This window comes from Drosophila persimilis, unplaced genomic scaffold (assembly GCF_003286085.1).
Source record: "Drosophila persimilis strain 14011-0111.01,24,50 unplaced genomic scaffold, DperRS2 tig00001036-arrow-arrow-pilon, whole genome shotgun sequence".
Taxonomy (NCBI): Eukaryota; Metazoa; Arthropoda; class Insecta; order Diptera; family Drosophilidae; genus Drosophila; species Drosophila persimilis.
Genome location: NW_020825402.1, coordinates 26,471 through 39,897, shown reverse-complemented (window position 1 = coordinate 39,897; position 13,427 = coordinate 26,471). Strand labels below are relative to the sequence as shown.

Here is a 13,427-nt window from a genome sequence, read left to right as displayed (position 1 = left end):
GTTGGGATGAGTCAATTCCAATGAACTTGGAAACAGCATGGAACTTATTAAAAGAATCCTTGGGTCAGTTGGAGAAGATTACCATACCTCGATTTGTGCATACTGATCTCATGTCACCGATTCAAGTACATGCCTTTGCCGACGCATCCATGAGAGCTTATGGAGCCTGCGTCTATATCCGTAGAAAGACTGCAGAAGGTTTCGAGGTCTCCTTGTTGACTGCAAAGTCGAAAGTAGCGCCACCCAAGACGAAAACGCTCCCAAGGCTTGAGTTATGTGCCGCTCACCTTCTAGCAGACCTTTGTCACCGAATCAAATCACTGCTCAAGGTTCCAATTGAGAACGTGATATTCTGGTCAGATTCAGAAGTTACTCTTCATTGGATCAGATCCCACCCTTCGTCGTTGTCAACATTCGTTGCGAACCGAGTAGCGGAGATTCAAGAGTGGTCAAGTGAAGCTACGTGGCGGCATGTGCCAACAAAACAGAACCCAGCAGACATAGTTTCGAGAGTTTGTGACGTAGAGGAAATCGTGCAGTCGATCTGGTTTGGTGGACCAGAGTTCTTAAAGTTTGAAGAAGAGAGCTGGCCCAGAAATCCACACTTCGAGCTTTCCGAAGAAGAGATACAGATGGAAAGTCGGAAGAAATCGGTCACACTGACCGGCGCGGCCAAGTCAAATTATTTAGTGGATGTAATCGAGGGATACTCGTCACACCTCAAACTGCTAAGAGTGTTCGTTTTCGTGTTCCGCTTCATCCGAAAATGCAAAGACAAAAGTCTCAACTTTGGAAAAATTCCGTCATCCGTAGAATACGACGAGGCGTTTCTAAAAATAGTCGAAATAACACAGAAAAATGAGTCTCAAGAAGATATTGAAAGGGTTCGTAAAGGCACCAAGTTAGGCCCCAGTCTTCAGCGCTTAAATCCCTTCCTCCATGAAGAGGCTGGGACATGGTGCTCTTTTTCGTTGTTGCGAGTTGGAAGGCGACTAGTTAACGCTCCAATGTCATATAATGCCAAGTTTCCCTTTTTATTGACAAAACGCTCGCAGTTTGTGCGACATACGTTCGCTATCTGCATCAAACGAGTTTTCATGCCGGCCCACGAGCACTCGTGAGTATCCTTAGACAACGCATTTGGATAGTGAATGCTCAGGCGGTCTGCAGGGCGACAGTTAGGTCATGTATTCGTTGCTTTAAATGCAAGCCGCTACTCCAGACCCAAATGATGGGCAACTTACCCGCAGACCGGCTCCGTGCTCTCCGCCCATTTTCAGTATGTGGCGTTGATTTTTGTGGCCCAGTCTATACGACTCTGAAAATTCGTGGAAGGCCCCCTTATAAGTCCTACATAGCGTTATTTGTCTGTTTTGCGTCCAAGGCGGTTCATTTAGAAATTGTCTCCGATTTGACGACTAATTCCTTCTTGTTGGCATTCCAAAGGTTCGTCGGTCGTCGAGGATGTCCGCAACGCGTGAACTGCGACAACGCGACAAATTTCGTCGGAGCAAGTCGCCACTTCAGCGAACTGCGGAGGAAGATAAAGGCGGAAGCGGACGCGATACGCGAATTTGCGTCAAGAAGCGGGTGCGAGATTGCCTTCATACCGCCTCGAGCACCGCACATGGGCGGACTTTGGCAGGCCGGTGTGAAGTCTGCCAAGGGCCTACTCCTACGGGCAGTCGGAAGCGCTCTCCTCACCGCAGAGGAGCTGGAGACCGTGCTGGTCGGGATCGAGGCGGTACTCAACTCGCGCCCGCTAGGACCCCTAAGCCCAGACCCAAGCGACGGAGACATGCTGACTCCCGGGCACCTGCTGACAGGCGGGCCGCTCATCGCACCCCCAGCACCCAGGACCCCGGACCAGGAGGGTCTGAGCTGCTTAAAGCGATGGCGGCTTGTCTCGTCAGCCAGGCAAATGTTCTGGCAGCGATGGTCCCGGGAGTATGTGCTGGGATTGCAAATAAGATTCAAGTGGCACCAGGAGGAACCAAACATCAAGGAAGGCGACCTCGTAATCGTCGCCGAGGACAACCTGCCCCCTCAACAGGGGCTCCTCGGAAGGGTGGTCGTTACAACCGCCGGGCAGGACGGAAGGGTCAGAGTGGTCGACCTAAGGACGAGCAGCGGAGCCACGTTCAGGAGGCCAATCCACAAGTTGGCTCTTCTGCCACTGGTTTGAAGCCTTCCAGGCCTTCAACGGGGCCGGTGTAGCGCCATTTGGCGTATAATAATTGTTATTAGGATCGTATTTTATGAAGTCTAGTGTAAGTTAGGCTAGGGCAAAGCGGGAGCGCAATATAAGCTCGCTCTCTCGCTCTCGGTGAATTCGCCCCACTTTGCAACCGTAGGTAAGATAGGCGCAGAAGAAATTGTTTGAATATATGAAGAGAAGTCGAGAAAAATCTATGAAAACGAACGCACGCACTCCTTTTTTTTTCGTCGTCGTAAAATACAAATTTGCAGTCACCCAAGTTTTTCGGTCTCTTTATTTTAGAAAAACTATTCTAAATTTTCAGGAATTAATGATGCAGTATCGAAACTTTAAAGGAATCATTTAGTCACGGCACTTTGTAACGGCGATGCCTTATTGTAAAATTAAACTTATTTTTCGCTGAAATATTTTAAAAGTTAGGCGTATGCCAAATAAATTGTATTCTCTAACGTTTTGATTTTAAAAACCTTTCTTTTTTATCACCCACTTATACAAAAAAGATTCTTTAACGAGAGGGAACGAAATGAACTCTGAATTATGCTCGCACTTGTCATGAGATAGGAGAGTGGAACTTTTCTCCCTCTCTCTATTTCTTACACACAAGCCCGCCGTTCTGTCTCGCTTCCCTCCGCCAGAGCGAACACACTGCACGAGAAAGAGTGTGTGAGATGGATAGAGAGATCGAGAGAGAATGAGTAAGCGCGTGGAAGGCGATTTGGTCGTTATGGCTATAATAACGATCCGATCTCATCCACATTTGACAGTCTAGTAAATATGGCGTTCTCTACGATTCTGCGTTAATTGTGAATTCCACAGATTTTTGGTCTTTGTGGGAGCGGACGGGTCCAGGTGTCTGGATATACAATTTGGTTGCTCTAGCTTTCATGGTCTCTGATATCTAGGTGCTCATCAAGGACGCTCATAGGACGAAAAGGCTTCCTTCTGGAAGTTACACTCATCCAGAGCCACATTTATTTGAGTACCATGGCCCTTCAAGAGTTCATGATTTGTTAGCCCCATTTGTCAAAGATATACATACTCGACATGTTTACTCCTCCGAGGACAGCCAAACCAAAACAGTAGTGTGTGAAGGGCCGATGTCCACTCGTTTTTAGATTCTGATCCTTTCGAATTTCCTGAATGTACCGACCAAATAGCCCTTGAAGTGAGTGTCACTTTCTCATGGAGTACATTCATCGCCTCAATTTGGCATTCTCTATTGCTAGAAATTGAACACGAAATACGTATATTCTGATATTTGGTACATTGTGTGGGCTTAACGAAAAATAATGCTTGGCGTTGTACGTCGGCTGGTCTCCCAGGCCTTCCCGCAGCGCCTGCGACCACGTCCCCAGGCTATCCAGCGCCGCTCCGCCTCGCAGGCGGTAAACCAGATGTTGCAGCTCCAGCAGATGGACATGTGTGCGGATCCTCCATCCCGCGGACTTGTGGTCGGCGTGTTCGCCGACGAAACGGACCGCAATGATGCTGGCGTCCTCACCGCGGCCGGTTGGCGGTACAATGTCCAGAAGACTGCCGGCCGATTGCTACAGGTCCTCCGCATGTCCGGACCCATGCCCAAGCGGGGCGAGGCTCGCCTTTTCTTCGCGATCGAGCCAGAGCGCATCCCCTATTACTCTGTGGTGGCTGTGGTCGGCCTCGGCAAGGAGTGCCTCGGCTACAATCCCTACGAGGTGCTCGACGAACAGAAGGAGGCGATCCGTCGCTCCGTGGCCGCCGCCTGCCGTATCCTGGCCGAGCTGGACACCGACAGAATCGAAGTTGAAAACTGCGGCCACGCCGAGTCCGCCGCCGAGGGGGCCGCATTGGGCATCTGGCTCTACCAGGAGCTGCGTAACCCACAGAACAGGATTCCAGTGCCGTCGCTGGACTTATACGCAAGAAAAGACGAGGTCTGCGACCTCGAAGGATGGCGCATTGGTCTGCAGAAGGCAGCCGCCCAGAACCTGACGAGACAGCTGCAGGAGATGCCCTCCAACCTCCTCACACCCACAGCTTTTGCGCAGAATGTCGTCGAGGTGCTGTGCAAATCCGGTGTCAATGTGGAGGTCAAGGTCGAGGGCTGGGCCGAGAGCCAGTCAATGCACGCCTTCCTGGCAAGGCCTCGTGCGAGCCACCCATCTTCCTGGAGCTGAGTTACTACCGCACCTGTGCCGAGGAGCGCCCCATTGTGCTGGTGGGCCAAGGCGTGACTTACGATGCTGGAGGATTGTGCCTGAAAGAGAAACATGAGCTCTTCCATATGCGTGGCGACATGACCGGGGCCGCCGTTGTGGTGGCCTGTTGTCGAGCTGTGGCTGGCCTTCGTTTACCGGTAAGTACTCAGGACAGAAATGATATCTCCTTGAATAATAATGCTGTTCTTAGGTCAACATTCGCGGCCTGATACCTCTTTGTGAAAACGTAGTGGGCTGCAATTCGGTCCGTACTGGGGACATGGTCAAGTCCATGAACGGCAAGACCATCGAGATCCAGTGCACCGATCACGAGGATGTACTGGTCCTGGCAGACGCCCTGCTGTATGCGCAAAACTTCTGTCCCAAGTGCATCATTGACGTCGGCACCTGCTCGGGCTACATGCGGCAGGCCCTGGATGAGTCGGCTGCGGGGGTCTTTACCAACTCGGAGATCCTGTGGCAGCAGATCAAGCACGCCAGCATGCATACCGGAGATCGTGTGTGGCGCTTCCCATTGTGGGAATATTACAGCAAGGCCGTGCGTGCCGGGGGACGCAGCGATGTGCAGAACTATGGCATTGACCGAGGTGGACGTCCCTGCAAGGCCGCTGCCTTTCTCCGTGAGTTTGTGCCCTGTGGCCAGTGGATGTATATTGTGAGTATTGTGGGGCGCTTTGTTGGGGCGCAGATCTTATGGACTTTCTCCCTCAAAGGATGCCACAAATGTTATGGTGACAAAGGGCTTCGAATACGAGTATCTGCGCAAGGGAATGGCCGGCCGCCCGACCCGAACACTGGTGGAGTTTATTGCTCAGACGATTTGCAAGGATACGGCCCCACGTTTGGCCAAGTAATCAATCTCTAACGGGAATCCAATGTTATATATATTTTTTACTGTGTTTTTTGACGATGCCACACACGAACACAAAATTACACTTGAGCTATGATCACTCAATTTTACATATGTTTTCGCATTTTTAATCTCCACACAAACACATGCGGCACATTCGTTTATTATGAAATTGTAACGTATAAAACAGAGAAACAGCGCTAGTGTTCGATCTTTTGTTGGGTCCTGGGCTTCCAACTATTGAACATGATAACTAGACACTGTGGATTATTGCTTTGTCAGACTCTACCCGGAATCGGGTATTATATGTAATATCTGTGGTATCACTAAAAGTGAGTGCTACGCCAGGGAGACTGCATGAGTAATCACAACGTTTATGTCAATGGGTGGATAGTTTTGCAGCAGCTTCACATTCGAGGCAAAGTCGTTCTCTAAAATTGCTTCCCTTTGGATTCTATAAATCAGTAAATACATCAGTAAATGCAAATGAATCAGTTCAAAGTCAGCGCATGCTTACAATATCATGGTTCAGCAGATTTTGATGAGAAAATTAAAGCGCTGCTCGTCCGAGAATACCTAATCCCAAATTCGCAGCACATCGGACAGTGGAAACTCCTGCGAGAGCAGGAGGGTGAGCCACCTGAAGCTGTAGTACTGCGGAGGCAGCTCTTGGCTCTTCAGATGCTATATCTTTAGTCTTCAGCATGTTAGATAGCAGGCCCATCATGATCTTTATACCACCCTCCGCATCGTCCAGAGTCTTGATGAAGAAGTCGCGTATCTCGTTCATTAGAGCCGTGAAGCAGAAGAAACAGTCTGCCTCCGCGTGGGCGCGGTACGAGAGATCCGGATCCGAGGCCATCACATAGTAGATGGGTCCGACAATCTCATTCTTGCCCTGTACGTAACCCAGGCCAGGACGTTCGCCGAGCTGAGCACCGTGGGCACTACCCGTTTGTGAAGCCGGCGCCCGTGCTCGCCTTTACTGTGCACCACAATGTCACAGGGATACTCTGTGGGCTGCTGAAAGAACGAGATGTCGGGACACAGGCGCCTCACATCTTTGCCGATCTGCAGCAGAAATTTGTTGTCATTGAAGAATGTGTTCCAGGCGCTTTCTGGCCCCTCGCTAAGCGGATGATCTTGTAGGCCAACGCCCCTTGAATCAACAGCGACGTCCCCGTCCCCGTCGCCTTCTCCAGCTCCATTGCAGCTGTGTCCCGGGGGGAGTACCAATTCCTCAATGAACTGCTGGTACAGGGCTCGCTTCTGGGCCAGCGTGGTCGTCCAACTGCTGCGTCTTGGTCCCAAGTAGCCCAACAGCAGTTTCCAGCTGAGTGCACGGAAGCTTTATACATCGGGCACACCTGTGGATTGGATTGGATTCATGTCCATGAATTACTACGCCTACCAGAAGTGTGATATCCCACCATTAAACGTCAGTCTGCGCAGCTCCTTTAGGTCAACCACATCCTGGGCCAGCGCATCATCGAACTCTTTTACACTGAAAGATACAGGGGGGGATAACAATCTTTTGTTCTTAATTCCCGAAAACACGTCACATTTTTGTGTCGTCCATACCGCGCCTTGAAAATGGACATGCTTTGGCTGTATGCGGGCGAGGATCTCAGTTTGCTCCATGCAGGGACAGTCGCTTTGCAATGATGTGGACTGGACTTATATTATTGCTTTGTTGTCATCCAGCCAGCTGCATTATTGCTTTTCCCAATACAGTTCGAAGCAGAAACAATTTTGATATTCCGTCGAATATTTTTAGATATCTAGATATCTCAGCCCTGCCCACATAATTTTATCCGATTAATGAATCAATTTTCTACTTAACTGTCTTGTTTTAAATACTTGACTTTAATTGTTTTTGCCTCAATTTTGGTTCCTCAACAACAATATATGTATCTGAAAACCCGAACTTAGCCCTCTTAAGCCCCCTCTATTTAAATAGTTCAAATACTGGAGGTAAATGACGGAAAATATTAACGATTGTAAATTCTTCTTGTAGGCTCATGCCACCTTTCCTCTGAACTTAAAAAAAAAAAACACTATATCTGTTCAGCCACAGACATGTAAATCGGAGTCGAGCATTACTACTCGCTGCTGCTACCAGATCAACAGCTAAGCTGGGATGGATTGTGGCAGGAAAAGTCAAATCTGCCCACAATTCCTCACCCATTTGTGCAACGGGAGTAAACGAGCTCATGGAAAGATTCTGCACTCTGGACAATCTAGAGACGGAAGATAAACCACGCACTCCAGTGGAAGCACGGTGTGAAGCTCATTTTATAGAAAATCTTCAGACAGCTTCAGACGGCCGTTTTATTGTAAAGCTCCTATTTTCCGAACACCCTTCAGCCCTGGGGGAGTCGTTGGAAACCGCAACAAAAAGATTCCTAGCGTTGGAGCGGCGAAGCTCAACAGAAACTTGGAAGAGTTATGTGGACTTCATGGAAGAGTATGAAGGACTAGGACATATGAAGATTGAGCCAGCATCAAAAGTTCCCAAAAGGCACTACTTCATTTCACATCATTGTGTACTCAAACCTGAGAGCACCACCACAAAGCTTCGGGTAGTATTCGATGCCTCATGCAAATCAACAAGCGGGAAATCTTTGAACGACATTCTGCAGGCTGGACCCACCGTTCAGAGCGAACTTATGTCCATTCTGCTAGGATTTCGAATTCATAAGTACGTATTCACAGCGGACATAGAAAAGATGTACCGCCAAGTGTGGATGAATCCGGAGGATCAATTCCATCAGATGATAGTCTGGAGAAGCAATCCATCCGAAGAGATCAGGTACTATCGCCTGAAAACAGTAACATATGGGACAACAGCTGCTCCGTTCCTAGCAACGAAATGTCTGGATCATTTGGCAATACAATACAAAGACAGACTGCCAGTAGGATCAACAACATTAAAAACAGATTTCTATGTTGACGACTGTCTAACTGGAGCAAACACGATTCCAGAGGCAGGATTCATGCTCGACAAGAACTAAATAAGATATTTCTACCGTCCGGATTCAAATTGCGCAAGTGGTGCTCCAACAATGAGCAACTTCTCCAAGGAATCCCCAAAGAGGATATTGTAACCGATGTAAAATTAGGAGAGACACTAGAGCACTACAGCGTGAAAACTCTGGGTCTCATCTGGATGCCGAAGAAGGCATCACTATACCACCCTCCGCATCGTCCAGAGTCTTGATGAAGAAGTCGCGTATCTCGCTCATTAGAGCCGTGAAGCAGAAGAAACAGTCTGCCTCCGCGTGGGCGCGGTACGAGAGATCCGGATCCGAGGCCATCACATAGTAGATGGGTCCGACAATCTCATTCTTGCCCTGTACGTAACCCAGGCCAGGACGTTCGCCGAGCTGAGCACCGTGGGCACTACCCGTTTGTGAAGCCGGCGCCCGTGCTCGCCTTTACTGTGCACCACAATGTCACAGGGATACTCTGTGGGCTGCTGAAAGAACGAGATGTCGGGACACAGGCGCCTCACATCTTTGCCGATCTGCAGCAGAAATTTGTTGTCATTGAAGAATGTGTTCCAGGCGCTTTCTGGCCCCTCGCTAAGCGGATGATCTTGTAGGCCAACGCCCCTTGAATCAACAGCGACGTCCCCGTCCCCGTCGCCTTCTCCAGCTCCATTGCAGCTGTGTCCCGGGGGGAGTACCAATTCCTCAATGAACTGCTGGTACAGGGCTCGCTTCTGGGCCAGCGTGGTCGTCCAACTGCTGCGTCTTGGTCCCAAGTAGCCCAACAGCAGTTTCCAGCTGAGTGCACGGAAGCTTTATACATCGGGCACACCTGTGGATTGGATTGGATTCATGTCCATGAATTACTACGCCTACCAGAAGTGTGATATCCCACCATTAAACGTCAGTCTGCGCAGCTCCTTTAGGTCAACCACATCCTGGGCCAGCGCATCATCGAACTCTTTTACACTGAAAGATACAGGGGGGGATAACAATCTTTTGTTCTTAATTCCCGAAAACACGTCACATTTTTGTGTCGTCCATACCGCGCCTTGAAAATGGACATGCTTTGGCTGTATGCGGGCGAGGATCTCAGTTTGCTCCATGCAGGGACAGTCGCTTTGCAATGATGTGGACTGGACTTATATTATTGCTTTGTTGTCATCCAGCCAGCTGCATTATTGCTTTTCCCAATACAGTTCGAAGCAGAAACAATTTTGATATTCCGTCGAATATTTTTAGATATCTAGATATCTCAGCCCTGCCCACATAATTTTATCCGATTAATGAATCAATTTTCTACTTAACTGTCTTGTTTTAAATACTTGACTTTAATTGTTTTTGCCTCAATTTTGGTTCCTCAACAACAATATATGTATCTGAAAACCCGAACTTAGCCCTCTTAAGCCCCCTCTATTTAAATAGTTCAAATACTGGAGGTAAATGACGGAAAATATTAACGATTGTAAATTCTTCTTGTAGGCTCATGCCACCTTTCCTCTGAACTTAAAAAAAAAAAACACTATATCTGTTCAGCCACAGACATGTAAATCGGAGTCGAGCATTACTACTCGCTGCTGCTACCAGATCAACAGCTAAGCTGGGATGGATTGTGGCAGGAAAAGTCAAATCTGCCCACAATTCCTCACCCATTTGTGCAACGGGAGTAAACGAGCTCATGGAAAGATTCTGCACTCTGGACAATCTAGAGACGGAAGATAAACCACGCACTCCAGTGGAAGCACGGTGTGAAGCTCATTTTATAGAAAATCTTCAGACAGCTTCAGACGGCCGTTTTATTGTAAAGCTCCTATTTTCCGAACACCCTTCAGCCCTGGGGGAGTCGTTGGAAACCGCAACAAAAAGATTCCTAGCGTTGGAGCGGCGAAGCTCAACAGAAACTTGGAAGAGTTATGTGGACTTCATGGAAGAGTATGAAGGACTAGGACATATGAAGATTGAGCCAGCATCAAAAGTTCCCAAAAGGCACTACTTCATTTCACATCATTGTGTACTCAAACCTGAGAGCACCACCACAAAGCTTCGGGTAGTATTCGATGCCTCATGCAAATCAACAAGCGGGAAATCTTTGAACGACATTCTGCAGGCTGGACCCACCGTTCAGAGCGAACTTATGTCCATTCTGCTAGGATTTCGAATTCATAAGTACGTATTCACAGCGGACATAGAAAAGATGTACCGCCAAGTGTGGATGAATCCGGAGGATCAATTCCATCAGATGATAGTCTGGAGAAGCAATCCATCCGAAGAGATCAGGTACTATCGCCTGAAAACAGTAACATATGGGACAACAGCTGCTCCGTTCCTAGCAACGAAATGTCTGGATCATTTGGCAATACAATACAAAGACAGACTACCAGTAGGATCAACAACATTAAAAACAGATTTCTATGTTGACGACTGTCTAACTGGAGCAAACACGATTCCAGAGGCAGGATTCATGCTCGACAAGAACTAAATAAGATATTTCTACCGTCCGGATTCAAATTGCGCAAGTGGTGCTCCAACAATGAGCAACTTCTCCAAGGAATCCCCAAAGAGGATATTGTAACCGATGTAAAATTAGGAGAGACACTAGAGCACTACAGCGTGAAAACTCTGGGTCTCATCTGGATGCCGAAGAAGGATACATTGTGTGGACGAACACAGAAAAGCCAGGCTACACGCATCACCAAACGGGTGGTATGTTCCGAACTGGCCCAAATCTTTGACTCTTTGCACCGGTGGTAGTAAAGGCAAAAATCTTCATGCAACAACTTTGGGAGCTCAAACTGGATTGGGATAACGAATTACCATTACAACACCAAACCGAATGGAAAGAATACCGGGACGACTTACAAACATTGAACAAAATGCAAATTCCCCGGCATATCTACGATGGTAAAATTCCAGTTACCCAAGAACTCCATAAGTTTGTAGATGCATCAGAACGAGCATATGACGCAGCATAATATATGTACGCGCTACATACAAAAACAACCAAGTGTCAGTAAGACTGCTCTGTTCGAAATCACGTGTGGCGCCGACAGCCAAACAATCACTACCACTGTTAGAACTTTGTGCTGCAGTGAGCTCACAAACCGAGTCCGACAGGATCTGCACATGGGCATTACAACGGTTTCAGGATGGTTTTGGAGTGATTCCACCGTTGTTTTATCCTGGATAAACGCATCGTCATCAACATACCATACCATTGTGGCAAATCGAATAGCCAAAATCCAGGCATTAACAAATCAGTCACAATGGCGTCACGACGTGTCATCGGCCAACAACGCAGCCGATGTCCTGTCGAGAGGAATCGCATTGTGGTGCTCAAGCATTAAGGGCAATCGCAAGACAACAATATTGGATTATCAATGACAAGACAATGGCTAGAAGCATCATCCACAGCTGTGTTAGATGCACCAAGGCTAGACCAAAGCTGATACACCAGATCATGGGCAATCTCCTAGCACAACGAGTCACACAAGCACGCCCGTTTCTTAATGTAGGCGTCGACTACTGTGGACCAATCTCGATCCACCATAAGATCCGAGGCAAAAGACCCGATAAGGCGTACATCGCCGTGTTTTGCTACTTTTCCGCAAAGGCAGTACACCTGGAGCTGGTAAGCGACCTGACCACAGATGCATTCTTGGCCGCCCTGCGTCGATTCTTAAGCAGACTTGGGAAGTGCCAAACTATTCATTGCGACAATGCAACGAACTTTGTGGGTGCAAACAACCAGCTTAAAGAATTAGAAGACTCTATATTCAGCTCAAAGGCAAGTGCTCTGATCACGAATCATTGCAACAAAAAGCAAGTGGATTTTAAATTCATTCCTCCCAGGGCTCCATCGTTTGGCGGCCTCTGGGAAGCGGCGGTAAAATCAGCAAAAAAAAACTGTTGATAACAACCACCAACACAGCCTCATTGACATTTGACAGTGATAATCGAAATTGAAGCAATTCTCAAATCTCGACCCATCACTCCAATGTCAAATGATCCCACTGATACAACAGCGCTCACCACAGGACACTTCTTGATTGGTGAACCATTGACAACGCCTCCTGACGTCAAAACTGATCATCAAGGAAGAACATTGGTCAAGCGCTGGGAATTGGTATCGCGTCTAAAGCATTCATTCTGGAAACAATGGTCTACAGAATACCTCCAAGAATTGCAAGCTCGGCATAAATGGAAGACCGCTTCACCAAACGTACCTGAAGGATTATTAGTTTTGGTTAAGAAAGACAACCTTCCTGTAATGAAGTGGCCAATGGGTCGCATCATTAAGACATATCCTGGACAGGACAACCACGTACGAGTGGTTGACGTTAAGACAGCATTTGGCGTATACAAGCGCCCGATCACTCGTCTAGCGCCGCTCTTTCCAGAAGATGTGGCAATCAAACGTTCCCACAACGTGATCAGTCACACCACGGAGATTGATGAGCCACCCACACAGCGAACAACAAAATTGTCACCTACATTAACATCAACATTAGTGGTGCTGTTGCTCATGCTTCCATTAGCATTGTCACAGTCAATAAATGTGACACAATTCGCAAACAAGCCTGGAATATTCTATGAGAAACTTGGAACATCAAGAATAGCAACGTCTGAGTGGACCATGATCGTATACTATGACTATTGGAAGGATATGCAACTAATGTCTGCTGGAATTTCAGAGTTACGATACATGTGCCCTGAATTAAAAAATGTTCCGGCATGTAACTCCATAGTTCAACACTTTCAACATGTGCATTACGAGCTACAAGCAGGAAGCGTTTTACTGAAAAACTCTCGAAAACGCAGATCGCCGCTGGACATCATAGGAAATGTAGCAAGCAGTCTTTTTGGTGTTCTCTACGCAAAACACGCAGAAGAGATGACTCAAGTAATTGAGAAAGTGAAAACCAATGAAGACTTTCTACTACATCTGCTCCAAAACCAAACATCAATTGTCGACGCGACAATAAACGTAGTCAGAAAAGACAATGTAACAACTGATAATCGCCTAAAAGTTTTGGAACAGCATATGGCTACTATCAACCGAGAAAGAGGGTCATATCACAGCGATCATCTGACTCAAGCGTACTAATGCAGTCCGACATATCTGATGTCCTAATCGGTATTCATCATCGGAGAATAAGCTCCACGCTGGTGTC

The 13,427-nt window shown here is 47.7% G+C and overlaps 2 pseudogenes; one reads left to right on the top strand and one right to left on the bottom strand.

The window, feature by feature from the left end:
* Positions 1-3,457: 3,457 nt before the first annotated feature.
* On the top strand, positions 3,458-5,469 carry LOC113566822 (annotated as a pseudogene).
* A 136-nt stretch (positions 5,470-5,605) lies between these two features.
* Positions 5,606-6,867, bottom strand: LOC113566823 (annotated as a pseudogene).
* Between the last annotated feature and the right edge of the window lie 6,560 nt (positions 6,868-13,427).